At 39.5% G+C, this 26,780-nt stretch overlaps 1 protein-coding gene across 1 annotated transcript in view; it reads right to left on the bottom strand.

Annotated features, from left to right (window-relative positions):
* The window catches only part of LOC119652275 (high affinity cAMP-specific and IBMX-insensitive 3',5'-cyclic phosphodiesterase 8), a 485,640-nt gene that overhangs the window by 377,633 nt on the left and 81,227 nt on the right, over window positions 1-26,780 (bottom strand). Inside the window, exon 2 of the mRNA XM_038056299.1 lies at window positions 9,706-9,765. The gene's annotated coding sequence lies outside the window, so the exon portion shown is untranslated. The remainder of the gene's footprint in view (window positions 1-9,705; window positions 9,766-26,780) is intronic.

Here is a 26,780-nt window from a genome sequence, read left to right as displayed (position 1 = left end):
AGTCAGTCCTTTTTGGGACAATCCTACCTCAGCATCCGGCGAATCAATCCGCTATTGAGAAATGTGACGAACGCGCTGGAAAGCCGCAAATTAAGTGTTGACGACTTCGCGTGAAAAAAAGCATTTCATTTCTTTCACTTACACCACTACTGACCACAACGAAAGGGTGAATCAAACTAAAAACATGATCCACAAAGCGGCATATGCAACCCCCGGAGTCAACAAACGGAGTTCACCAACCAAGATATTTAACTTTGGAATGTCAACCCATAAATGAAGGTTCTTGAGGGAGGTCATAAGCTTCCCGTTGATAAAACAATGGCCAATTAGTAATTTTACAAAAATGACAACCGGGAATCAGAAAGCAATCCTTGTTACCCGAGCGGGTTCAAAAAGTGAACACTGAGGATGGCGAGAGAAGCTGTAAGACTTGTGAAAAGACGACCGCAGAACAGAATATTTAAATTTCTGTCCGATACAAATTTGTCAAGAACTTTGAAACTACTGATGTAATGCACGTTGGGTGGCTACTCATGGATAAACGCCGTAAAAATTATCGCTTTCTCTACATCGCGTTTCTGCATCTAGAAAAGGTGTTTGATCGTATATCACACAAATTAATCGGTATACCAAAGGAACCTGGGTTAAATTGCTCTTCTCGAAATGTGATGGGTATACAAATCTCGCGTCGTGTCGCTATCGGTGTTCGTAAGAGAAGGACCCCTCTCCACTCCTTTTTTTTCTTGTCAAGGATACTTCACACGGTACATTTAACTTCCAGCGCAATACAAACTACTGTATCCAAATGATGTTCTTCCAGTGTCTGATCTCGATCAACTTGTCGAAATGTAGAATAACCGCCCCATGTAGCATGGTATAAGACTGAATCATAACAAAATAGAATTTTTAAGCACCGGTTCAATTAGGCAGGCAGTATCATACTTAGTAGCAGTGTCGTACATACAATTAAATAGTTTATGGATGCCAGGTCACTACTATCAGCAGGCGCTGAACTGCGCTATGAAATTGCTTGACACATCAATTCGACTTTGATAATGGTGCTCCTTAACTGACGTTGTTTGCAGCAGACGCATCCGTGAACGTCCTAAATCCAAAATTCATCGCAGTGTCGTTTGCTCTATCGTATTGTACAGTTCTGAGTACCTGCCACTTACCAGAGACAATGAACGGCGCCTCGCGGCAATGGAGGCAAATATATTCCATTAGATGAGTAAAGTAACACACTATGACTGCGTCCGAATAGTTGCACCATTATAGAGAAGTTAAGGAAAAAAGCGTCTGTGATGGTATGGGCATGTAATTCGCACAGACGAAAACTGTCTCGTTAGGATTGGTCGGAACATCGAAGTTGATGGGAAATGAAAAACAGGCCAACCGAAGCAATGATAGTTTAATAAGCTACATTGTGATTTGACGGCCTCTTGACTCCACTCAAGTCAGGCCTATGAATAAGAAAAACGGCACAATCGGTTGCGCCGATCCGACCCCACTAATGAACGGGACAAAGTCTAAAAAGAAGAAGAGGAGCAACTGACCTAAAATTGCAGGGCACGGTGACTACTCAATGACACAAACAGTGGTACTATAACTTATTACCTATTTTAATATTGAATTTTATCCTAAGTAGATTAACACTTCTCTCCCACATGTGATGCTATATTATTGTTTATTGTTCCCTGGTTTGGTTGAGACTGATGAATTTAAAGAGTTTAGGGAATGAAACGATCAAACAATAAATGAAATAAATGGGACGATTGGTTGATGGAAACAGGTGAATGTTGACTTTCATTTCCCGCTTACCATTGGCAATGAAAAAGATCTGATAAATATCGTGGGAAAGGAGAGGATTCCCCCTGGCCCGTATTTTCCTCGGAACGCAGGAAAGTGAGATTTTAATGAAATGAATGGATATGGATGTTTCGATGTCGGCTCTTCATAAAGTCAAATTCCAGGTGCAACGTCCTTCTACGGTAAAGAAATACAATACATGAATGAATTTTATTAATAATAATAATCGTTGGCGCAGCAATTCAGTTGAATCAGGACCTTAAAGTTTAGAGCATCACTCAAGACTGTAATGGTGCACTATAGCAGACTAGAGGAGGCAATGAGGTCAGAATTGCACTCGTCGGAGATTATTACCCTGATTTGACTCAGGTACACATTCATAGCTGAGTCATCTGGTATCCAACATCCAGTCACGATGATAAATCCCTATGCCACCAGTGAGATTTGAACCGTCACCTTCCGGTCCTTCGGCCGAGCTGTTATTTTTTTCCACTTGGTGGTTTTTGGTGCTGCTGTTGCCAAAATATACTTCGGGTTGCCTTCATTAATGTACAGCCCTGCTCAATCTGGATTAAGGCAGTTTGTACCTCTCGGGTCGTTCTTCCCTTGATGTCGATATCGTCAGCATAGGCCAGTAGTAGTAGTAGTAGTAGAAGAAGTCATAAGAATAAAACAGGACGAGTAACAATACAAGGAAATTTAAGCCCATCCAGAAGATAGTTAATTGATTTCTAAGAAAGATACATTTTGGGTTCAAAAAATAAAAAGCATGAAATTGCATGAAATAAAGGGAGCAGATATGCATCAAATCAGTCCAGAGAACCCTGCTCAATTTAAGACCCTGTTCTTCAAATCAAAAAAAATTTCATGCGGACAGAATAGATAGCTAATATCCTTAGATAGGTGACGAATCTGATATCAATCGGAATTGCTATCAACTCGGCGGAGAATTATTCACTGCTTGGTCATACCTGCTGCCTAATAGAAAAATCATAATTCACCACCTAATTGCTTGAGTTAATAGCTAAAAAAATACCCAGTATTTCAGATAGATAACACTAGAATTTATATTCTCAAGTTTACTTGATTGAATGAAAATTTGAAAAATTATTGTCACACCTTGGCTTGGCCAGGCATGGATTCACTCGAAAACATCTAGAAATTAATCTCCAATATTGTTTGTCATGAGAAATATTTTTTTGGATACCGTGAAAAAAGTTGAAAGCCACTCAAAAAGCATCAGAAAGTTAATGACCGAAAATCATGAATACCAAAAAAATTGCATTATCGATGTCTAATTGAAACGAACAACAATTTGTCCCCTTTTTTTAAATTTTTTAATAAATTTCAATTTAAAATTGTTCGCCAAAAATGTTTGCACCGTCATAATTTGTTGAAAAAAAAATGCTGTGTGAAAGAAAACCTTATTAAAATGGGTTCAATGTCTATCTGTCCGTTTGTCTGCTTGTCTGTCACACCCAATTTAGTCGGAAACTGCTGAATCGTTTGTTACGAAATTTGGTGAGAATATGTGTTCTGTGTGTCCCTTAACATATAGCAACTGGGGTCATTTTGTGTTAAGTTTCAAGGGGACACCCCATATGAAAAGGGGGCATACAATTTTTTTCCACGAAATATAGTTATCAAATGAAAGGGTTCGATTAGTACTTTCGAAACTGATCTTATTTCTGACATTCGGTAAAACATAGAGGAGTGAGCGCTCAAAATGTGTACCCCAAAAAGTGAAACAGGTCCCGTTCTTAATACCTACCCAACTGAAAAATTTGAAAAAAATCACAGTGATGCACCCCTATAAAATCCTCGAAATACATCCCGTTTCGATATCTCCACAAATAAATAAAAAAAAATATATTACTATATTTTTGGAAATTTACTCGAAACCTTAAAGTTTATCCTAGAAATACAACATAGGCGATAATATAAGACATAACTCTGAGGAGTTTGAACGCAATCTAACTATTATTAACAAAGATATTAGAAGTCAAAGTACTGGATTCCACGTAAGTTTGCATTCTGGGACGTGTATGACGTCATCATCATGTGTGTGAAGTGAACTTATATGAACGGCGAGGTCCTTCGAGACACTTTCGCTTTTCTTTCTTAGCTTGTTTCAGTTATTTGAATATCATCACATCAGTGACTGGAGAGGAGCATGGGTGTGTATACGTATATCCAAATGAAATTCGCGGGTAGTTTCAATAAGATAGACGTGTATGTGCCTAGAATAAAGTGGAAATGCGTGAATATGCGTTAGGTCAGTTTTGTGCACAATATTTCTTTGATTTGTATGTACATACCCATATTTTGTTTGGCAATATATGACAGAATATTTTGCTTTGTTAGCTGTATACGAATGGCAAAACGTGCACAGAGAGTCGCTTACAAAATATGAACACAAAACGCTTACACCTGAAGCATCGAGCTGAGGGTATTTCGACTAAAAATCGAAATCGATTTTCGACTTAAAATTAAAATTACTATTCTACACTCATTACAGTAAGATCTGCATTCATCTGGCCAACTAAAATTAATACTGAATGAAATAATAATATTTCAGTAAAAAAAGTCGTGTGTTGGCGCGCAAAAGCTAATGTATCTGCAGTCGATGAAGCATGTGCCAGAACATCAAACAGACAGCACTTCACTTTTAGTGAAGGTGCCATTTTGACCAGTATTTTGGCGTTTTACTTTCGTGGAAGCACTGCGATGAACGTCTGCGATTAACTTACGTAACTATTTTTTGACGCAAGCAACAATTCGATTTAAAAATATTTTACTTTTGTTGATTGAGAAGAGAAAGGTAAGCTTCCAGTCGTGCCTGTTTTGTGCACCTGTTAATTAGTGTAGCAGCCATCTGTCCAGGCTTTTCACATTGTCAGTTTCCACCAGGTGACGAAACACCGAATACCACTTTCAGCTTGGCCTTCAACGCATCGTCATTCACTTGAGACTCGGGTCGGTCATGTGGCCAAGTCCGAACAAAATACTATTTACAAGTAAACATGGGTTTAGTATGAAAATATGTTCTATTAAATTTTGCGATTCAATCCTTAAGGAGGTCATCCCGTGTGAAGGCCGTTTTTTTTTGCCTTTTTTTGAAAAATTATTTTGAAGGGCTGGATAAAGATAGAAACGTGATTTTTTCACCATATGTTTATTGATATCTCTAGTATACGTGATAAATTTTTCAGCTTGATATCGTAGCTAATTTTTGGAACACGTGTTAATTTATGCACCCATCTCCAAAAAATGGTGTTTTTCTGCTGCCACGCTGGAGGGCGCTGTATACATTTGAGGAAGAAAAACTAAACGGTATTTTAATGTGGACAATATTCCACGGTCCGCAAACTAGGATAATTAGAAAATATTAAAAAGTTAATTTTTTTGGGGGGCTTTTAAACTTAATTTTTTGGATTTTGGTGTTTTTTACGGCTTTTTTTCTGGATAAAAAAAAAACTACCCGTCCGATTGCAATTATCCTAGTTTGCGGACCGTAGAAATCTGTACTAAAGAAGCCGTGAAAATTTCAAAGCATTTGGTTGGATAGATTTTGAGCTATGGTGGCAGCCGATTTTCAAGATGCAGTTTCGAGAAAAACGCATTTGAAAATTTAAATGTGATTATCAACAATAAAATTTTAGCTCACCATTAATCTTCTGTACCTGGTCCATAGGGAGCACCCTCCGTTTCTTCAAAAAAGGCCTGCAAGGCCGATTGTTGCTCTCTGGTTTCAATTCTGGCTCTTTTAGCGAGGTCAGTCGATCGTCGTTCGGACCGCCAAATTCGCACTTCATTATGGCGGTCGGCATAAACCTGATATATGTGACCAACTTGACATCCCATTGTCACTAGGATTTTGAGAATACCATTGAATCCATCATTGAAAATAATTACAGCCTGAAAAGTAGCTATTTCTACGGCCATGGCCCCAGAATGAAGGTGTTTAGGAGCGAAAGTCCAGATCAATGCATTTAACGACTCATTGTTATTCTGGGTCTCTGCTCCCAAATTTCTATTCACGAGATCATCTCGTGACAAATCTTCGTAGATTGGTTTGATGACTGTTTGAACTTCTTCAGTCAAAGGTGCCTTCTCGTGGTCAAAACTATCAAGTTCTCCTTTAGCTTCCGCTTTGCGCCATTTGCACCAACTGTCCTCGCCTGCTGGACAATTTTGATGCTGAGGATTTTCTTCTGTAGAACATTTATGGAAGAATGTTTCCCAAATTTCTTGCTTCATTCCTTCTATCGAATTTGCGTGTCGACGAATAGCGAGCCCAAAAAATGTAATGAGGTCCTTATCAGTAAGTTTTCCAGCCCCTTTTCAATCAATGCCTTTGTGATTCTTCTTTGCATTCCTATGCCACGTTCCCGTTCTTTTCTCGACATGTCCTACGCATTCAACTCCAGCAAAATCCAATATACAATATACAAAACTTGTCGCAATTGGAACATTCACGTTCATGTTTGCTAAAAGTTTCTTTGCTGATGTTGATGCGAAGTCCTTTTTCTTCTCTGATAACTATCGATTCCCATGAAATACTCGTTTTTTAGTGGGAGCATGACGTTGAACGTTAAAGCGATCTCCCTTCGTACGATCCATTTAAAAAAATCACTGAGCACACAAACAGCACAATACTTACAACAAAATATAACTGAGTATAACTTGAACGCCTTTCAGTGCTCACTCTAGACTGGATTATCCTTTTTATTGCAAGCAGCAAATATGTTTAGACAATTGATTGGTTTTTCATCTTTTTATATTTATACCTGTGTTCAAATTTATAAAGCTCAGGTAAAAAGCTAACAGGTAAAAAAAGATTCGATGCTCTTTCTCATCGAGTACTCTAGCCGCGGCTGCAAACTCCTTACCTGTTTAACCCTGTAATTTCTGAAGGACTCGGAATATCGGGAAATCCCTTTGCCCACATATTCTCCACTATATATAGATACAATTCATGCAAAAAAAATCGATTTCTCCAACCCGACACACGAGATGACCCCCTTAAGGGCCCCACAGATTATCAGTTCAGCCTTCAGTTTTAACTGATCAGTTCAAACTGAAAATATAAACGGATAGTGTGTGGCAAAATTATCGTTCAGTTCAGAGTGGTGTGGTGAACCGAACGGACATAAAATTATATCAATAATTATATCAATTAATTATGTCTCGTTGAATAATATATTTTTATAAATATTCAAATTTATCTTGCCATATTGTAAGTGAAGTTCACGGATTTCTATAATTAAATGTTCTTGGTTCCTTTGCCTTGATCGTTGAGGGTTGACATGTGAGAAATTTCGGAATCCTTCAATCCCTTCCTAGTTTCACGATTCTCTGAATCCAAACAGTCGGGAGAAGTATACGACCGAGGATAATTTCCTTAAACTTATGTAACGCACAGGAACCAAATACTACAAATTTAATTCTGGCAAGATCTATATTTATTGGCTTTTCCAGTACACCAAATCTGGCAACCAAAATTCCGAAAACATTGTCAATGACGATTCTTGCGCGGGATAATCTATAATTGAAAATTCCTCTCTATTTTGTTAGTTACTTTTGAGAAAAAGGTTTCAGTAAGGTTTTTGACATTCAGAAGGATTTAGCGCCCACGACGTAAGGTACTATCAATTTTAGTGTTCCACTTTTTACTTTCCTTGCAAAACCTGACTGTTCAAAAACACCGCCATCCGACACATGGCTATTTGTTCCATAATCAAAGTGTATGAATCCGCAGTTGACAATACCAAGAAATACTTGATTATGAAAGCCTATGTAATTATAAACAAGTCGAGAAACCTGGACGCTTCAGGTATGAAAGGTTCTGTCTATTTCTTTTATAAAGACATTTGAGTGTGCCTTTATCCTATTAGTATGTAGTACGTAAAATATGCATATATTATGTGAGAATATCTACTTTCGGGTGATATTGAGGTTCAGACTTGAATTTGCAAAGAAGTGACAACTTTGACCTATTATAATTTTGTTAGTAATAGTGTGATTTCCACTAAACTTATAAAGATCATGCTCTATGTTATGTTGCGTGGTGCTAGGATGAAGTTAAGGAGGGTTTCGCAGCGAATTATTAAAAATTACAGTAATATACTATTATTAACTTTATTTGAGCAGATAAAGGAAGGGGATTTAGTGGCAACCTCTTCATTCTTTTTTAGATTTTTCGGTTGAGTAGTTTCTGAGAATGGGTCCGTTAAAGAAATGATCGTTTTCGACCCTTCGCACTCCCCACCTTTCCAAAAAATGTCAAAATTAAGACCGGCTTCAAAGTACTAATCGAGACCTTTCATTTGATACCCCACATGACTATATTTGATGAAAAAAAAATTTACACCCCCCTTTGGCATGTATGAGAAACCCACACAAAAACCTTAAAAAGCGGTTGGGCTTACGGCTAGACGCTTCGACGATTAACAGCAAGTGCGCATGAGCCCGGAATCGTTAGCACATTGCCATGTATATATTCACTAGGGGAACGCGTTTCAACAGCCGAGAAGAGGTAATAGAAAAATCGAAAATGGCTCTTCTCTTCAAGAATTAAATCAAGCTCTTGTATTGCAGTTGTTGGGATTATTTTAAAGGGGACAATATCACTTTCGATATAAAATCTTTTATTTAATTTTTTTTGAGAAAAAACCAAGTAACTTTTTCATCAATACAATATACCAATTTAACACCAAGCAAATGAACTTACCACATTCTGTTTCTAGTGTACATGTTGCACTCTTCCCCAGAAGTTTAAAATAACCCGTTTAATAATGACCGCAAAGGAAGATAAACATCCAACACTACAGACTTCATATAAAGTCATAAGTCTATTCTTTTTTTCGAAAAGCTTCTACCGATAACGCTTAATTCAGCTTAATTTCGACATAAAAAAATCATTCCATATCTCCAAATTACATCTGGCTATCCTATTTTCTCAATTAGATGGAGTGGAGTTCCTGGGTTTTGGTTCGAATCCCCCTTTTCAGGGATGTTTTTATCAGCTTTGTGCTTCCTTCGTTGCCATAGGCTGATCACTTGCACAACGTGTTAAGTGGGATGATAATGAAAGTGAAACATTTTCATTGAAAATAAAGCGGAGAAAATAACAATAAGGAAGAAAAAATGGGGGAAGGGGTGTTCTGATAATCCACAAAGGAATAAACACGAGTCATATATGTCCTCAGATACATATTATATAAGTTTATTTTGTATTGCCAACGAAAAGAAGCAACTTGTCTTCATTGTTATCTATATTTATACGATTTATGTATCTAGATACAAAGACATGATTTCTGATTGCTTTCCCCATTGCTGCAATATATGAGACTCAGTAAAACTTTCGAAATGACATCTCATGATGAAATAACTTTTTCCTTTTCGTACGTGTTCCCACAAGTTTTTTGTAAGTTATTTCTAATGAATCATACATATATGTAGTATATTCCACAGAAGTCTGAACGGGGATACTAACTCCGCAATTAGTTCAAACATAGACTTACACAGATGTTCACATATGTATATTATAGTTTCATACACCTTCTGCATGGAAGGATTTTTGCCGGCTCCCTGCTGACCTACTTTACAATGTATATAATTCAAGTGAAAGATCCCGAAAATTAGTTTCAATTATGAACAAAAAAGTATCATGCAAACAAAAGTTCAAAAAGTGAAGACTACTTTTAATTTATCTATCACAGAGTCTGCACTATAACTATTATCGGTTACCATTTCATTATTCTGTATTTTTGTAACAAAACAAAAACATAAATTGGTTGCGAGAAGTTCTTAGAGTACTATCTTCCTCCCACATGATACACCCATCAAAAGGACAAGAACACTAATTACACCAGTACATCAACGGGACCTTACCTGATAAGCAAGCGTTGTACGTTGTTTGACATCAAAACACTTGAGCATGAATTCCTTTGGCTGCAAAATAAAAGGAAAACTGTTATAAGCTTCCCATCGCGTTGATGGTAAAGGAAATACCCTGAAAAAGTTAATTAGTAAGAGCAGAGGATTGGGAGTCTGTGATTTCTGGAATTTCTCATATATTGCTTGCCATTATGCACACGGATGAAGCCACGTAATTTTATCGAAAAATGTGTTATAACTGGAGTTGAACACCGAATGTAATTATTTACCTTAATGTAATTATTTAAATTAAAATATAGCAGCAGATTACTTTCACATCAGGTCAAGCAAGAGATTTTCAGCTAGGTCTCAAGGTTTTGTGTAAAACGAAACTGTAATGATCCGCGGCTTGAGTGGAATGCTTGAGACGTCGCGGGAGAGTTAGCTTGACAAATTTCCTTCCTTTGAGAGTTCTTCTCAGGTCGATCAATTTGTCAAATAATTTGGCCTGGTTTGCTTTCAAGCTATGGTCCCTTTTCCGAATATTTCTACAAACTGCTTTGTGCTTGAATCGTGCGAGCCGAGTGGCGCAAAGTGTCATTGCAAGTAAAAGAATTGGGTCTTTTTATTTTACCGCTGGGTGTTGCTTTCTTGTGGGAATTATGAAGACTTTATCAGATGAGTTGGATATCTTAATAATTTTAACGTCAAAATGTCTCATGTTCTGTAAATTTCTTATAGATCATTGTTCCCAATTCGGGCATTCTGTTTCTAGTCATCATCATCATCAACGGCGCAACATCCGGTATCCAGTCTAGACCTGCCTTAATAAGGAACTCCAGACATCCCGGTTTTGCGCCGAGGTCCACTAAGTCGATATCTCTAAAAGCTGACTGGCGTCCTGGCCTACGCCATCGCTCCATCTTAGGCAGGATCTGCCTCGTCTTCTTTTCCTACCATAGATATTGCCCTTATAGAATTTCGGGCTGGATCATCCTCATCCATACGGATTAAGTGACCAGTCCACCGCCAGCTTTTCTCCGCAACTTGACGGTCATGGTATCGCTCATAGATTTCGTCGTTACATATGCTACGGAATCGTCCATCCTCATGTGGGAGTCCAAAAATTCTTAGGCGATTCTTCTCTCGAACGCGGCCAAGAGTTCGTAGTTCTTCTTGCTAAGAACCCATGTCTCCGAGGAATACATGAGGACTGGCAAGATCATTGTCTTGTACAGTAAGAGCTTTGATCTTATGGTGAGACGTTTCGGCCGGAACAGTTTTTCTAAGCTGAAATAGGCTCTGTTGGCTGACAACAACCGTGCGCGGATTTTATCATCCTAGATGTCATTGGTTCTGATTTTCGACCCTAGATAGGAGAAATTATCAGCCGTCTCAAAGTTGTATTCTCCTATCCTTATTCTCCCTATTTGGCCAGTGCGGTTTGATGTTGCTGGTTGGTTGGTTTTCCGTGCTGCCGTTGCCACCATATACTTTATCTTGCCTTCATTGATGTGCAGCCGAAGATCTCGCGCCGCCTACTCGATCTGGATGAAAGCAGTCTGTACGTTTCGGGTCGTTCTTCCCATAATGCTGATATCGTCAGCTTAGGACAGTAGTTGGGTGGACTTAAAGACGATCGCACCTCTTGCATATACATCAACATCACGGATCACTTTCTCGAGGGCCAGGTTAAAGAGGACGCATGATACGGCATCCCTTCGTCGTAGACCGTTGTTGATGTCGAATGGTCTTGAGAGTGATCCTGCTGCTTTTATCTGGCCTCGCACATTGGTCAGGGTTAGCCTAGTCAGTTTTATCAATTCCGTCGTGATACCGAATTCTCTCATGGCCGTGTACAGTTTTACCCTGGCTATGCTATCATAGGCGATTTTAAAGTCGATGGATAGATGGTGCAACTGTTGTCCATATTCCAACAGTTTTTATATCGCTTGCCACACACAATGCAGCGAGAAAATCTAATCTGTTGCTGATTTGCCTGGAGTGAAGCCTCTTTGGTATGGGCCAATGATGTTCTGGGCGTATGGGGCTATCCGGCCTAGCAAGATAGAGGAGAATATCTTATAGATGGTACTCAGCAACGTGATACCTCTATAATTGCTGCACTGTGTGATATCTCCCTTTTTATGTATGAGACAGATAATGCCTCGTTGCCAGTCGTCAGGCATTGATTCGCTGTCCCACACCTTGAGCACAAGTTGATGAACAACTTGGTGTAACTGGTCGCCTCCATATTTAACTAATTCGGCTGTAATTCCATCGGCTCCTGGCGACTTATGGTTTTTTAGCCGATGAATTGCACGGACTGTTTCTCCTAAACTTGGTGGTGGCAGTATTTGTCCGTCGTCCTCAGTTGGCGAGACCTCCAACTCGCCGATGTTCTGGTTGTTCAGTAGCTCATCAAAGTACTGAACCCGTCGCTCTAATATGCCCATTCTGTCGGAAATCAGATTTCCCTCTTTGTCTCGGCAGGATAAGCATCGAGGTGTATAAGGCTCCACCCTGCTGACTTGTTGGTAAAATTTCCGCGCCTGGTGCGGTTGCTCCCTGTACTTCACTAGGTCACAGACTTGTTGGTTCTCCCAGGCTTCCTTTTTCCGTCTGTGAAGTCGCTTCTCCGCTCGATGGAGTTCGTGATAAGTCTCTGCGCGTGCCCGCGTTTTTTGAGAATGCAACATTACTCGGTATGCAGCATTCTTCCATTCCGTTGCTAGCTTACATTCATCGTCAAACCAGCAGTTCCGACTCCTTTTGCGGCTGGGGCCAAGTATCTTTGTGTCCATATCAATGATAACGTTCTTCAGGTGGTTGTGAAGATCATTTGTTGATACTTCATCTCCAGGATCTTTGTTGACTGCGGTTATTGCGGCATCCATTTCCGTCTTATAGGTGTCGCGGAGGGAGTGTTGTGGATGGCTTCAGTATTCACTCTCACCTGATTGTCAGAGGGGATTGTAGGTGGGGTCGTAATTCGAGCTCAGAGCACCATGTCAACGGGATAGTGGTCCGAGTCTATATTGGCCCCCAATATGTTCTGACATTCATCAAGGCTGAGAAGTAGCGGCGTTCAATCAGCACGTGGTCAATCTGGTTGAAAGGAGTCCCGTCTGGAGAGGCCCAGGTATGTTTGTGAACCGCTTTGCGCGCAAGCCAGGTACTTCCAACAACCATTTCGTGTGACACTGCTAACTAGATAATGCGCAATCCGTTATCATTGGTATTTCTATGTAAGCTATGGGAGCCGACGTATCGCCTGAATACGAGCTCCGTCCCTACTTGACGGTTGAAATCCCCAAGTATGATTTTGATATCATACTTAGGACAGGCTTCGAGGGTTCGTTCTACAGCCTCTTAGAAGGTATCCTTCTCCGACTCTGCAGTCTCCTCTGTAGGAGCGTGGACATTCATGAGGCTTATATTTCTAAACTTGCCTCGCAAACGCAAAGTGCGTAGCCTCTCGGATATATTTTCAAAGCCGATAACAGAAGGTTTCATTTTTTGGCTGACTAAGAAACCTATTCCGAGCACATGGTTTACTGGATGGCCACAATAATATATGGTGTAGCGGCTCCTCTTCAGGAAACCGGTCCCTATTCATTGTATCTCTTGTAACGCTGTCACATCAGCCTTATGTTGGGACAGGGTATCGACTAGCTGCTCACCAGAATACGGTCTGTACAGGGAGCGCACGTTCCATGAGAAAATGCGCAAATCGTTAATCCGTTGTCGTTGCCGGTTTCATCGTTGTAAAATCCATTCTGTCCGAGGCTCCTTTCGTGGCTTCGTAACATCGGTAGGGTTGTCAGCCCTACCCAACCCCCAACCTGGAGGACCAGTTGGTACACTTTGTCTCGTTTTTAGACGCGGGAGACTCGCCATCATCCTTCTTCGTCTGCAGTTTTTCATGAAGAAAGAACTCCCAGCGATCAGCACGTGGAGGTGTAGATAGGGTTTAGTAGTAGAGCTGTTGGTGTTGGTTTAGCAGGCGTTTCCCAGGTTTTATGCTCCATCGTGGGGACCAATCCACGTTTCGCCCTGAGACCTATACTACCCTTTAACCCACATCAGGTCAAGCAAGATATTTTCAGTTAGGTTTCAAGGTTTTGTGTCAAACGAAACTGTGCGATCTGCGGCTTAAGTAGAAGAGAGTAGAAGAGTTAGCTTGACAAATTTCCTTCTTTTGAAAGGTCTCCTTAGGCCGTTCCATTTATCAAATAATTTGGTATTGTTTGCTTTCAAATGTTGGTCCCTTTACCGATTTCAAATGGACAGTCAGTAACAGTCACCAAATAACTAGCACAAGCCCGTGCCGATGGTCATTGTACAGCACTTAAACACAGCCTGCTATGAGCAGTTACTAGTTGTCATTTATCTTTATCTGCTCTAATAAAGAAAGACGACTAACGGTTTCGTCCAGAGCAGAGGCAGTTTATCACACGCCGCCCCACCTCCGCCTTGGCAACACGCGATATGCCCCAAATGAGGGGTTCGTACACCATGAAACGTGAGAGAAAGTTGCTCTGCAGTTCGCCCGGTCCGGAAAACGGGTGCTCGAAGTATTATAATTGAACTTTCTTGGACTAATGCACTTCTTCCCTTTACAACCAATAATTAATGCTAGCTTCAGAAAGTACCACGTGCCTATCTTCGGTGAAAAACAAAATGTACACCTCCTCTTTGCGTGTATGGGAACCCCCCCCCCCCCCCCCCCCCTCCTCTATTACCACTAGGTAGAACGACTTCACATACTGAATGCGAGGGGATTCCCACCTTTCCACTAAATTTTGTATTAATGGAAGCAACCGTTTCTGAGGAAATGGGTTTGATAAACGAACGGACGAACGAACGGACAAGCAGCAAATAAACCGACTTTAAGGAGGTCACCCCGTGTGTCGGAGCCGCGGAATCGCTATTTTTTTTGGCATCAATTGTATGTAGAATATATGGGCAAAGTGATTTTTTGATATTCGGAGTCGTTCCGAAATTATAGTGTTAAACACGTGATAAGTCACATGCCAGATTTATGTCGATCGCCGTAATAAAGCGCGTATTTATCGGTCTGAATGATGTTCGAATAACTTCGCTAAAAGGACAAGAATTGAAGCCAAGGTTATACATGTGTTTCTTGAAGAAACCGAAGGCTAATGGACTAGGGATAATAGATTAATGGTCCGTTAAGGTTTTATGGCTGAAAATCGCATTCCACTTTTAAAATGCGTTTTTCTCGAAACTCCATGTTGAAAATCGGCTGCCACCGTAGCCCAAAATCTATCCAACGAAAAAGTTTAACACGACACCAAAAATTTAGTTTTTAATATTTTTCAATAATCTTAGTTTGCGGACTGTAGTTAAGTCTGTACGTTAAACTGCTGTTTATTTTTAAGGTTTTGTGTGAAACAAAACCTTATTAGAATGGTGACGGTGTCTGTCTGTCCGTCTGTCCGTCTGTCCGTCTGTCTGTCTGTCTGTCTGTCTGTCTGTCTGTCTGTCTGTCTGTCTGTCTGTCACACCCGATTTATTCGGAAACGGCTAGACCGATTGTCACGAAAATTGGTGAGAGTATGTAATCTGGTGATCCCTTTACATGCAGTAAGTGGCGCCATCTTGCGTTAAGTTTAAGGGGGGGCTCTCCGTACATGTGAATGGAGGGTGCAAATTTTTTTTTCACAGAATGTAGCCAAGTAGGGTATCAAATGAAAGGTCTCAACTAGTACTTTTCGAATCTGGTTCAATATTTGATATTAGATGAAACATAGGGGAGTAAGGGTTGAAAATATGACCCACAAAAAGTGTAACAGGTCTCGTTCTCAGAACCTATCCAACCGAAAAATCTGGAAAAAATCACAGTGGTGCACCTCTACGAAATCTAGGCCTCAAAATATATCCGGTTCCGATATCTGCACAAATAAAGTTAATAATAGTATATTTCCATATTTTAGAAATTTACCCGGCACCCCTCCTTATGTTCATCCCAGAAATACAAAATTTGGCATGAGTGTAACGAAGAATATAATGCACAGTTTGGTCAAGTTTGAAGAAAATCCAACTATTATTAACAAAGTTATTGGGGGTGAAACTTTACAATTTTTTGTGAATTTCGTGCACTCTACAACCCGCATGACGTCATCATCACATATCAATTCGTCAATACCACAACGAAATGAATTCTTCTGAATTGGGTCGCAGACAATTATTTTGTTTTAGTTTTTTAGTTATTTGTCAACCAGACATGTGTATATGTAGGTATATAATATATGCGTGCTAATGAACTTTGCGGCTAGTGCCTAATTCAGATAGATATAAGACGTAAATCGGAAATATGGGTACGATAAATTTAGATACGTGCATATATGTGTACAGCAGGTAATAGGCAGTTTGTTTGTTTAGGGTGAGCGTGATATCTATGGCTCTAATATGTACGTATGTCTCGTAGTTTGGAAAAATATGAAGGATTATGTTGGATTTGTAGCTATATACGGACAGGGAAATGTGCGTCTCTTACATAAGATGAACACAAAACCTTTATACCCGAAGCGCGAGCTTCCGGTATTCCGACTTGTTGTTCTTTAAGATGATCGCAGCGTGGCGGCAGAAAAACACCTTTTTGGAGATGGGTGTATAAATTACTCTGTATTTTAATAACGAATTATGCGATCGGGCTAGAAAAAATACTATGCATGCTCTAGATATTAATAAATCTCTGGGGAAAGATTCCTATTTGTATCTGTATTCAGTTCTTCATAAAACATTTCTAAGAAAAACCGAAAAAATACGGCCTTCATACTGGATGACCCCCTTAATAAGGTTTCTTTCACACAAAACGTTAACAAATAATTTAATTATAATTTTCAAATCAGCGCTGGGATAAAATTTCTTTGTGTGGCTTCTAAGAAACAGTAGGCCTTTTACAAGATAAATACTTCAAGTAGACGGTTTTCAAAGTGGTGTACATATACCAACAAATCGGAATACCGATAAAGGTTTTGTATTCATCTTATGTGGAAAACTTTCCACGCACATTTTTCTATTCGTATATGGCTAAAAACCCAAAATATTCCATCATATTTTTTTCAAACTTCAAACCTATTACCGAGAACTGTGTTCTATATGGAGGTATATAAATTGCACATACAACTATTTTCAACTTACTTCGTGCATAGAAGTATGCATATATAAAGTACGTATATGGAAGCTTAAATCCGCTTTTTTTTTAAGAAAAACACATTTTTTTCTATAGGAACCAAAAAAAACTTTATTCAAAATGCTGCCCCTTGCTATCTACACATTTTTTCCATCTCTCGGGTAATTTATGGATACGATCCCGATAAAATTGTTGATCTTTCGAGGCGAACCGCTTATTAAGCCATTTTCGGACGTCTGCGTAAGAATCGAAGTGCTCCTCAGCGAGCGAGTGGCCCATCGATGAAAACAGATGATAGTCGGAGGAGGCCAGTCCGGTGAATAAGCGGGGTGGGGTAGTATCTCCCAGTTGAACGTTTCTAAGCAGTTTTTTGACGTGTGCGACGGAGTATTATCATGGAGGAAAATCAGCTTTTCTTGTCAGTACTGAAATTTCGACCATTTTTCCTTCAGAGCACTATGCAATTTTATGAGTTGTTGGTGATAAGGGTGGGCATCGACAGTTTCACCAGGTTTCAACAGTTCATACCAGAGAATACCCCGCTGATCCCACCACACGCACAGCATCGTCCTCCGTCCCGTACCCGGTTGGCCGGCATCAACCCACGATTTTTCTCGTTTACGATTCTCGAAACAAATCTACTTTTCGTCGCCAGTCGCAATCCGATGCAAAAACATCTTTCCTTTGTGTCTGGCCTGCAAGATTTCACTGATTTTCTGATCTTTTGAACCTTACCCATTGCACGTAGATCCATGGAAATGGTTTGTTGAGAAACACTTAATTGCTTGGCGAGCATTTCCTGCGTTTGAGTATCGTCCTCGACCAAAGGCGCCTCCAGTTCATGGTCCTTAACTTTCCTGGGCCGATTTTCACGCTCCTTGTCCTCAGATTGGAATCGTCATCTTTGAACCGACGGAACTAGTCTCGGCACGTTTTTTTCCATAGGGCATTGTCGCATCGTAGGCCTTCATAAGCATTCTATGCGAATCAGCGGCTGATTCTTTCAAATTGAAACAAAACGTAGAGCCCCCCCCCAAATGCAATTTTCCGGGAACAAAGCTGGACATGATTATTGAAGAGAAAAAAAAGTATGTTTTTTTTTTGGCATGAAATTGCTGATGATATGGACTGACAATTGTTGACAAATGTCGTACTAAAAAAAAATATAGCGTGCTCATAGCCGCTTGATACGCTCACTGACGCGATCTGTGAGCAAAAAGGGGATTTAAGTTTGTACACCTGGTATATATCTGAATTAGACACTACCCGAAAGATTTATTTACATATACATATATATGCCCGTCTCTAGCAAACGATATTGATATATAAATGATTAAAAAAACTAAAACGAAATGTTTCGCTGCGACCCCCCATTCACGTGAGCTTACTTTGCTGTGATATTGACGAATTGATATGTTATGATGACGTCATACACGTTTTAGAATTCACAAAATTCACACAAAAAGAAAAAGTTTCACCTTCTATAACTTTGTTACAAATAGTTGGATTTGCTACTAATTGAGCCCTTTCATTTGATACCCCACATGCCCACACCCTGCTAAAAAAAATTACACTCTCATGTATGGGAAGCCCCGCCTCCCCTAAAACAAATTAGGGGCCACTTGCTGTATGTAAAGGGAGCAACAGACCACCGAATAAATCGGGTGTGACAGACGGACAGAAAGACATCGACTCGATTCTAATAAGGGTTTGTTTCACACAAAATCTTAAAAATATGTTTTCTAAATTTGATAGTTTTACATTGTGGAAACAATATCTGCGGATGCACTCTCCCAATGTTCATGTTATATACACTGTTTTATTGTGCGTAGAAAGTAACAAAATAACAAAACAACAATGGAAGCTAAGATCAACCTAGATATCACACCATTTTTCCAATTATTCCAAAACGAAAAAAATTGTTTATCTCTCATCCCCGTAAATCAGCAAAGAATTTTTGAAACATTAACTTCAATGTTTATATCAATTTTGAAAGTTTTCAGGAAACACAAGTTTCGGATGAATTAAGACAAATTTTCTCCTCGTGTTCTTCACTCGAATTTTATTTGATTCCTATTTTCGTTTTTTAGGTTAAACTCATCTTTTTCTAATTGGCAATGGTATAATAAAATGAATGATGAAACACAAAACGAAAGTTTGTTTAATTGAATTTGCCTAAATTCTGGCAAAGTATTGGAAAACGATCGTTAAATACATCTTTAATTTATAGTGTAATAAGTGTTCAAATTAAGTAATAAAATGCCATCTGCGGTTCAAGATTATTCCCCACTAAATTTGTGAATTTGAACTTCAAGTCAAAATGATTTAATTATGTTGCCACCAGCTTTATTTTTGTTTTAAAAACCTTGGGCACATACGTATGTCGCGACCGCTTCAAGCATTCCAATCAACATCAAAAACTGACGCGGATAACTGAGTCCTTCCCGAACAAGCAAGCAAGCAGGCTGCCAGCAATCATACAAAATGAATTATAAATACAACTAGGTATAAATGAATACTAAATTAAATAGAACTGAAATTTCAATTGAATCTTTTGTTTACATTTGACGTTGATGAATAATTTCCACTGAACGGCATCAAAGAAGTGTGAATAATTTGGTTTATTTAACATCCAGGCCTAAATGAAACCCGACAGAAAAGCACAATTTGGGGCGTTTAATATCAAAGGGAAAATGAAGCTATTATGGCAGCCTAAATTGACACAATCGGTGATAGATGAAGTTGAATTTTTCAGTAACTAAATACTATGGTAATATGGGCGTTGAAGGCAAAACTTATAAGTGATGCATATTGAATCAGAAATAAAACTTTTTTTTCAGAACCAACACTTCCATTTACTCATTGCAACTAGCATTGAACCCAAAGCTAACTTGGCGGCTACCTTAAAAGTTATACTAAATCGAAGATATAATAGTGATAGAGGGTTGAGATGTGTCTGATATTTGATTAGGAAGTTTGACAGAAGTCATATAAGATTTGGTTGGAAGTGAACGAGTTTTTGAAATTCGTTCTTTTAGATAGTAGAGCATTAGCGGAGGATCACCAGTCCTCTCAGGCGGAACCTTTCTATTTGCAACGGGGAGCTAAGATGAAGCCACATATAAGGAGAATTCTGACTAACTATTTGTAACAGAACCGCTTGATTTTTTGAGACGTGGGGGCGTTGAATTGTGGGAAGGTATACAGGGAAATATGAGATACGTGGGAAAGACGGGACATTGCCATTGCCACACCTAGATGGTGACTTCACAGAGGGAATGCGCGTATCATTTATTTTGGAAGAAAAGACGGAAATGTTTCTCCTTATTTTCGAGGTCAACAATGGCGAAATAAACAATTATTCTTTTATACTTCTGAACATTAAGGGTCCAAATACGAATTCAGGCGAGTTTCCTGGATGAAAACGTTTCTTGTGGACATATAGAAGCTCACGTCACCCGGATATTGTAGGATGGGATTAGGGTTATGATTCAATTTAGGAATGTCAGCGGTGAAGAGGAAAATCAGGGTGGCTGAAAGGACTAAACCTTGCGGAATGCCTTCTGGGCATGTGTATCGGGATGAAAGGTATTGTTAGATGTTAACTTGGGATTCCTCTATCTAGAAAGCTAAAGACCAGTTTATAGAGACGCGGATGGAGGTTGAGGATTTCAAAAAGTTTAAAACCGAGTCCGTATTACATATGGAGTATTTTCTTGTTTTTCTTAGGTCTAGGAGGCATGCTGTGGTTGAAAGAAGAATTTTCGCTTTAAGTACAAGTATCTCAATCGAATGATTAGATCGGTCAGCGAACTGGGTGTCGGGAAACATGCAATTAAAGTGACAGTGTTCGTCAATAAGGGATTCAATGGTCCGCTCGAAGATTTTGGCGAACGAATCACCTATTGAATCCTTTTTTGGATTATGGACTGTGTCCAAGAAATGTAAAAACGTTTTATGCCAATCGGCCATTAGAATATGACAATCTTTGTTATATCATACATATTTGAAGTTTGAAGATTATTCGTCAGCCAGTGGTTCACCAACAGCAACACATTCGAAGGCAAATTTCATTTATTGGCGAAAAACTATTTTACTACTACATTGTACTCCCCTTTCAAATTCTTTCTTATTTTCTGAATTTATACAAGATTTATATAATATACAAACCTGATGAAAGGGTCACGGAAAGGGAGGATTCCCTCCGGGCGCGGAGTTTTTCGAGTGCTCGAAATAAAAATTTCAACGTAAAGAGGTGATAAACACAGTTTTTCCCAAAAGCTTTTCACCCCGGGCTAATTGTTCTCTTAATGTCTAATTGTTTGCTAAAGTCTGTCTGTCTGCTTATCTGTCACATCCGCTTTATTCGGAAACAGCTAAACGAATTGCTACGAAATTTTGCACACTTTTGGAAAGTTTGCCAAAAATCCAACTATTATTAACAAATTTATCGCACTATAAAGCGTGTATATCACATCATATAAAGTGAACTCATATGAACGGCGAGTTGGATTGGATTTGGAAATACATATATATATCAAGGAATGTTTTGAATTTTTCGGTATATACGATAGGAAAACATGAATAGGAAATTTCTCACACAAGATGAACACGAAACCTTTATACCCGAAACGCCTAGGTTGCGGTATTCCGTCTTGCTTTCATATGTAGAGGATCCCCTATCAGTTCGACTTGTTAATGTTATTTTATTGATGATCTTTGCATTATCCCACGTGAGGTTCTCCCTTTATTCTTGGATGTTGTTCTTTTTCACGAATTCGGCCTCGCACATAGACCAATCCTTTGGTTTGCTATAGATAATGTACATCACGGTCTACGCAAAATTAAAGTCCATTGCATCTTTCTTTTAATTGCAAATGGCAAAAAAGGCCCGATTTTGCCATTCCAGTCCATTACCCTGTCATTAGCTCTCACCGGGTCAAGTAGAGTTGGACTGAAGGTAAACACCAACAAAAGCCAGGATTTCAGTCTGATGGGTCATCGCGCTCTCCCTATCTATATAAATGAACAAAGCATCGAAGTCGTCGATCAATTTGAATATCTAGAGAGCGTGGTTTCTGCCGGTGGTAGCACCGACTTGGATGTTGCTCGACCCATCAACAGCGCTCGATTCAACATCGCTGCCTTGTCTTAAAACTAGGAATGAAGTTGTTTTAATGTGCTAATCTTCTTTGCGTATCATTGGGATTGTATTCTGGGAAATGCAAAAAGAAGGGGACTTACTATAACTCACAAACTCCAATCCTTCATCAATACTCTCCTACGGCATACCATCGGGGTACGTTGGCCTGGTACTATTTCGAGCAAAGAACTTCATCGGAGTTGATTAGAACACGAAAGTAGCAATGAATAGGTGACACATTAAGAAGGAGGCATTAATTCCATTGCCAGCGACATCATGCAGGGAAATTAACTCCTCCGTAGAGGCGTAAACATTGATATGGCTGACATTAACGAATCTTCCTGGCCAGAGCAGAGGTCATAGTCTTCCATTTATCACTTTAAAACTGATAAATTCAGATTTTATTTTTACGCTAACTTGCAGTTTTAGACGGCAACTATAGATGATGAGATTGCTCTTCTCTACAATGGTAGTGCTTTTCTATATGTAGATAGAGTATCGCCTAGCTATTTTGTAACTGAATTATACATTCTATACTATTTCATAAGAAAATCATCACTATCTTTTCGTTGCCGTGCAGTCCGCTCTTTGAATCTAATTTGTATTTCCTTAAATGGTAAACCCCATTTGTTGCACAAAGAAAAAGTCATTTTCACAATTTTTTTTTAAAGGAAACTACAAAACTTAAAGTGCAGAATGACGTCTTCTACACCGATGGCTTAAAAACAAAACAGGGTTCTGGAGCAGGAATCTACCTCTCGAATAAAAACGAGAAGTGGGCTTTTCCCTTGGTACATTATGCAACCGTCTTTCAGGCTGAAGTGTATATGAACCTGAGGGCGGCAAGCTGGATGATTGACGAGCATTTGAAAGGCATCGGAATCTGTAGCATTAGCTAAGCTCCACTGAGGGCATTAGGCAGTCCTCTGATTGCTTCGAAAATCGTTCAAGAATGTAGAAACCGATTGAACTCTGTTTCTTGATTCAATACGGTGGAACTAGTCTGGGTCATTGTGGTGTAGAAGGCAAATGAAATTTCCGATACTTTATCAAAACAGAGTTTAATTTCCCTCATGCCCGGACCGGAACCAGCAACTGGGATGTCAGTATCATTAGCTAATGCTGCGTTCAAAAACTCCAAACAAGCTTAACGGTAGGTGGAAAAGCTTTAATGCTGATTTTCCCGTCAGAACCAAACAAAGATATTCCAAAGTTTATCCTACCAAAAAGCAGAAAAACTTGCAAGAATATTGTAGGCATTCTCACTGGCTATAATTCACTAACTAGGCTATATGCTCAGAATAGGAATTTTCCAAGATACGTGTCTGTCTTGTAATGAGGAAGCGGAATCCACGGAAATGTGTGTGAGTGCCGGGTGTATGGACGCAACAGGCCTCAGATTTTTGGTGCTGATGTGCTATAACTGCAGCGGGTAGCATCACATCCACTGCGACACATAAACAAATTCGCAATATTCCGTTTTTGACACACTAAACTCCCTTGCCTACCTGCTTTTATATGCTTGTAGAATAATCCTCGATTATCGGTACAATACTATCGATAACAAACTCTTCGTTGAAACGTATCTCAAGAAATACTATACATTGAATTTTTAGGTAAACACAACGGACTCGCCAAGATTGGTCTGAATATCGACCAAGCGACCAAAAGGCTCCCCGAAACAACGGTGGCTTGATACGCTGGCTGGGGATTTGAAAGCCTCGCAATTGTATGCATATCAGGCATTTGATAATACCAAATAATGACGAAACCGATCACGATGAGCTGACCCCGCTTGTGAACGGGAAAAAGTTGAAAAAAGAGAAGAAGTATAATTAGATCCAGAAATCACCAAAAGAGTTGAAATCGCATTGCCACCCGCATTAATACGACGTTGATAAACTACCAAATGAGGGTAGTTTTGCTGAATTTTCCCAACTTTTCGTTAATTTTATTCAAATCTCGCAGTAGTGCTTGGCATGACATGACATGTTTAGTATTTTTAGTAGTCCTCGGTTTTTAGATCTACCTCTATTGCAAACGACAGACAGACAAGTACATTTTTGTTGAAATGATGTGGATAGGTGGAGTTACCAAGGGAGGGAGAACGGGGATGACGTACCTACCCTCTGCCCTAGTAATGGATAAACTCGGGGTAATCCTTTAGCCTCCCACGCCTCCATTATTAATTTCATAATTTCTTTCTTTCTTATTATTACATTTGATAGGAAAGTAACTGCAATGAGATGGTGGATTTCGATTGACGATGCGGTTATGGCCTGAACCGAAACAAAATTTATGCAGAAAATGATTTTGTCCAAGAAGTAGGTAAAACGTTCTTAAGATGCGAGAAGGTAATTCCCTATTGGTTGGAACTGGCAACTTCCAGTCCTAATACAGCCATTTCAAAATCTCCGTTACAAAAATAATAATATATGCAATCACATATAAATCTTCAAAGATAGTTTCTTGAATTACTTTAGTAGTCCTTCAATGATGTTCCTGAGCAAAATAAATACTACATATCCTGTAAACTTCCGCAGTAACTGAAATCGTACATTGTTGCGATTAAAATCCACCAATATCTCGATTCTATACATGCCTATCACAACTACGTACTGAATATAGGCCATTAAATGTTCAACACGCCATAAACATCAACTAACATATCCTCCTCCATGAAGCCCATAGAAGTTAAATATTCTACACTACAACCGCTCTTAACAATACCATCGCTCAGGGACATTCATCCCCTTTGTTATATTGTCACAGACAACACGTTATCGAGTTGCTGACAGGTCTAACCCTTGGAAATAGATGCCAATTTAAATCTTTAACAATGTGTTAAATCTAAGTATGTCTATCAAACGACCGCCGGGCAATAAAGGAATAATGAATGTTCCGTGTTCACGTCGAACCTGCTAAATGTTAGCGTAACATGAAAGGATAAATTCTCATCGACACCGTCAACAGTGCCGCTGTTGTTAGCGTAGCATTAATATTGACGTAGAAAGCTAACATTGTACTTCAAGGACTAAAAATTTCTAATTTTATGCAGTCGCGTCATGATAAACAGTATCGACACGAAGCGAGTGGAGCTAGAAAAATACTTTTCCGATACATCAACTTTTCATTTGATTTGAATAGTTAGATACAATAACTGAGCTTCGCCGTAATGTTTTATATTGACAACTTGTCTTAACATTCAACTCAAAAGTTCTAATGAGGGATTACTCTCAAACCAAAAAAAAACTCTTTACAAAAAAAGACCCAAGAAAATAAGAAGGAGAGTGGCTTCCCACCAGGAACAATTCTCTTTTAGGTAAATGCCAAGGCGACCCACACAGTTTGGTGATGAACCATGAGGGACGATAATTATAACAATGTTCGGCACAAACAATTGATTTGTAAAGTTAGAATTGATTACACGTGAACCAACAGCAATGTTATTCCGCCATCGTGGCAAAACAGAATAATATTTTGCAAGAATTTTCCAGGGAAATATTACAGTTGCCTCCATCCCGGTAGTAAATTTAGAGGCAATGCAAAGACAAACTTTAAAGTATATGTATGTAACCAACGAGCTAGAGCTCTGGAATGAAGCGGCTTGTAATGTGTGAAATTGCTAGATAAAAACGAAAAATCCCAAAAAAGAACAAAAACAAAACGTAAATAAGTCCTTGAATGTGATAGGATACTGGTGAAGTTTCTGTAAGATTGTTGAAAAACTTCGAAAATAGATTTTACTACCCTGAATTATTCTACTCGCAGAAGAAAGGTACGGTGGTCTGAGTCTGCTACTGCGAGGAGCGATTTAAACGAGAAAAAATTGACTAATGCGTCCAAACTCCTCCCTCTTCTTTCAAGAGCGCTTTACCAAATCAAGAATAAAGAAAAACAAAAACAAGCCATAAGGATGTTTAGGGATTAAGGAGTCGGCATCCAATTGATGTCGGACCAGACCAAATGAGGAGCCACTTACTCCCATTCTTTTTGGTAAACGGGCTCCGCTTTTTGGGCTTAATACCTAACGTTCAAAAATTAGAAGAGGGACGAAGACGGCTTATGGTGTCGTACCAGAGCAGAGGGAACTCGCCTCCGAAACGCTTCGCAGGTATTACACGCTTCTTTTATAATTCGGAAAACACAATATGGGTGCGAATTATATCGAACGTAAATCCGCTCAAACTTCAGACTGAAGCTTGGCTGAGACTGAAATCTTTTTCGAATCGAATATAGCTCAAAACCTCTTCTTTTTCTTCAGCCTTTGTCCTGTTCACAAGCGGGGTCGGCTCGTCGTGATCGGCTTCGCCATTTGGCTCTATCGAATGCCTGATCTGGGTGCAATCTCGAGGCTTTCAAATCCCCATCCAGCGTATCAAGCCACCGTTGCTTAGGTCTGCCTTTTGGTCGTTTACCATCAACTTCGATGTTCAGACCAATCTTTGCAAGTGAATTCTCGTTTGCATGAATTGCGTGACCATATCATCGAAGACGCTTCTCTCGCAACTTTTCCACGATCGGTGCAACCCCATAACGATCGCGGATATCCTCATTTCGAATGTGATCTAAACGTGTGACGCCACTAGTCCAACGTAGCGTCTTCGTCTCCATTACCGCAAGACTCCGTTCATTGTCTTTTATGGTCGGCCAACACTCAGAACCATAGAGAGCGACTGGACGGACGACATTGCGGTAAATTTTAGATTTGAGACGTTCGTTGATACGTCGATCACAAAGGACACCAGTTGTGGAACGCCACTTCATCCAGGTTGCGTTAATGGG

The sequence above is a fragment of the Hermetia illucens genome, chromosome 1 (genome assembly GCF_905115235.1).
Source record: "Hermetia illucens chromosome 1, iHerIll2.2.curated.20191125, whole genome shotgun sequence".
Taxonomy (NCBI): domain Eukaryota; kingdom Metazoa; phylum Arthropoda; class Insecta; order Diptera; family Stratiomyidae; genus Hermetia; species Hermetia illucens.
Note: the sequence above shows the minus strand (reverse complement) of the source record. Positions and strands in the feature narration are given on the sequence as shown.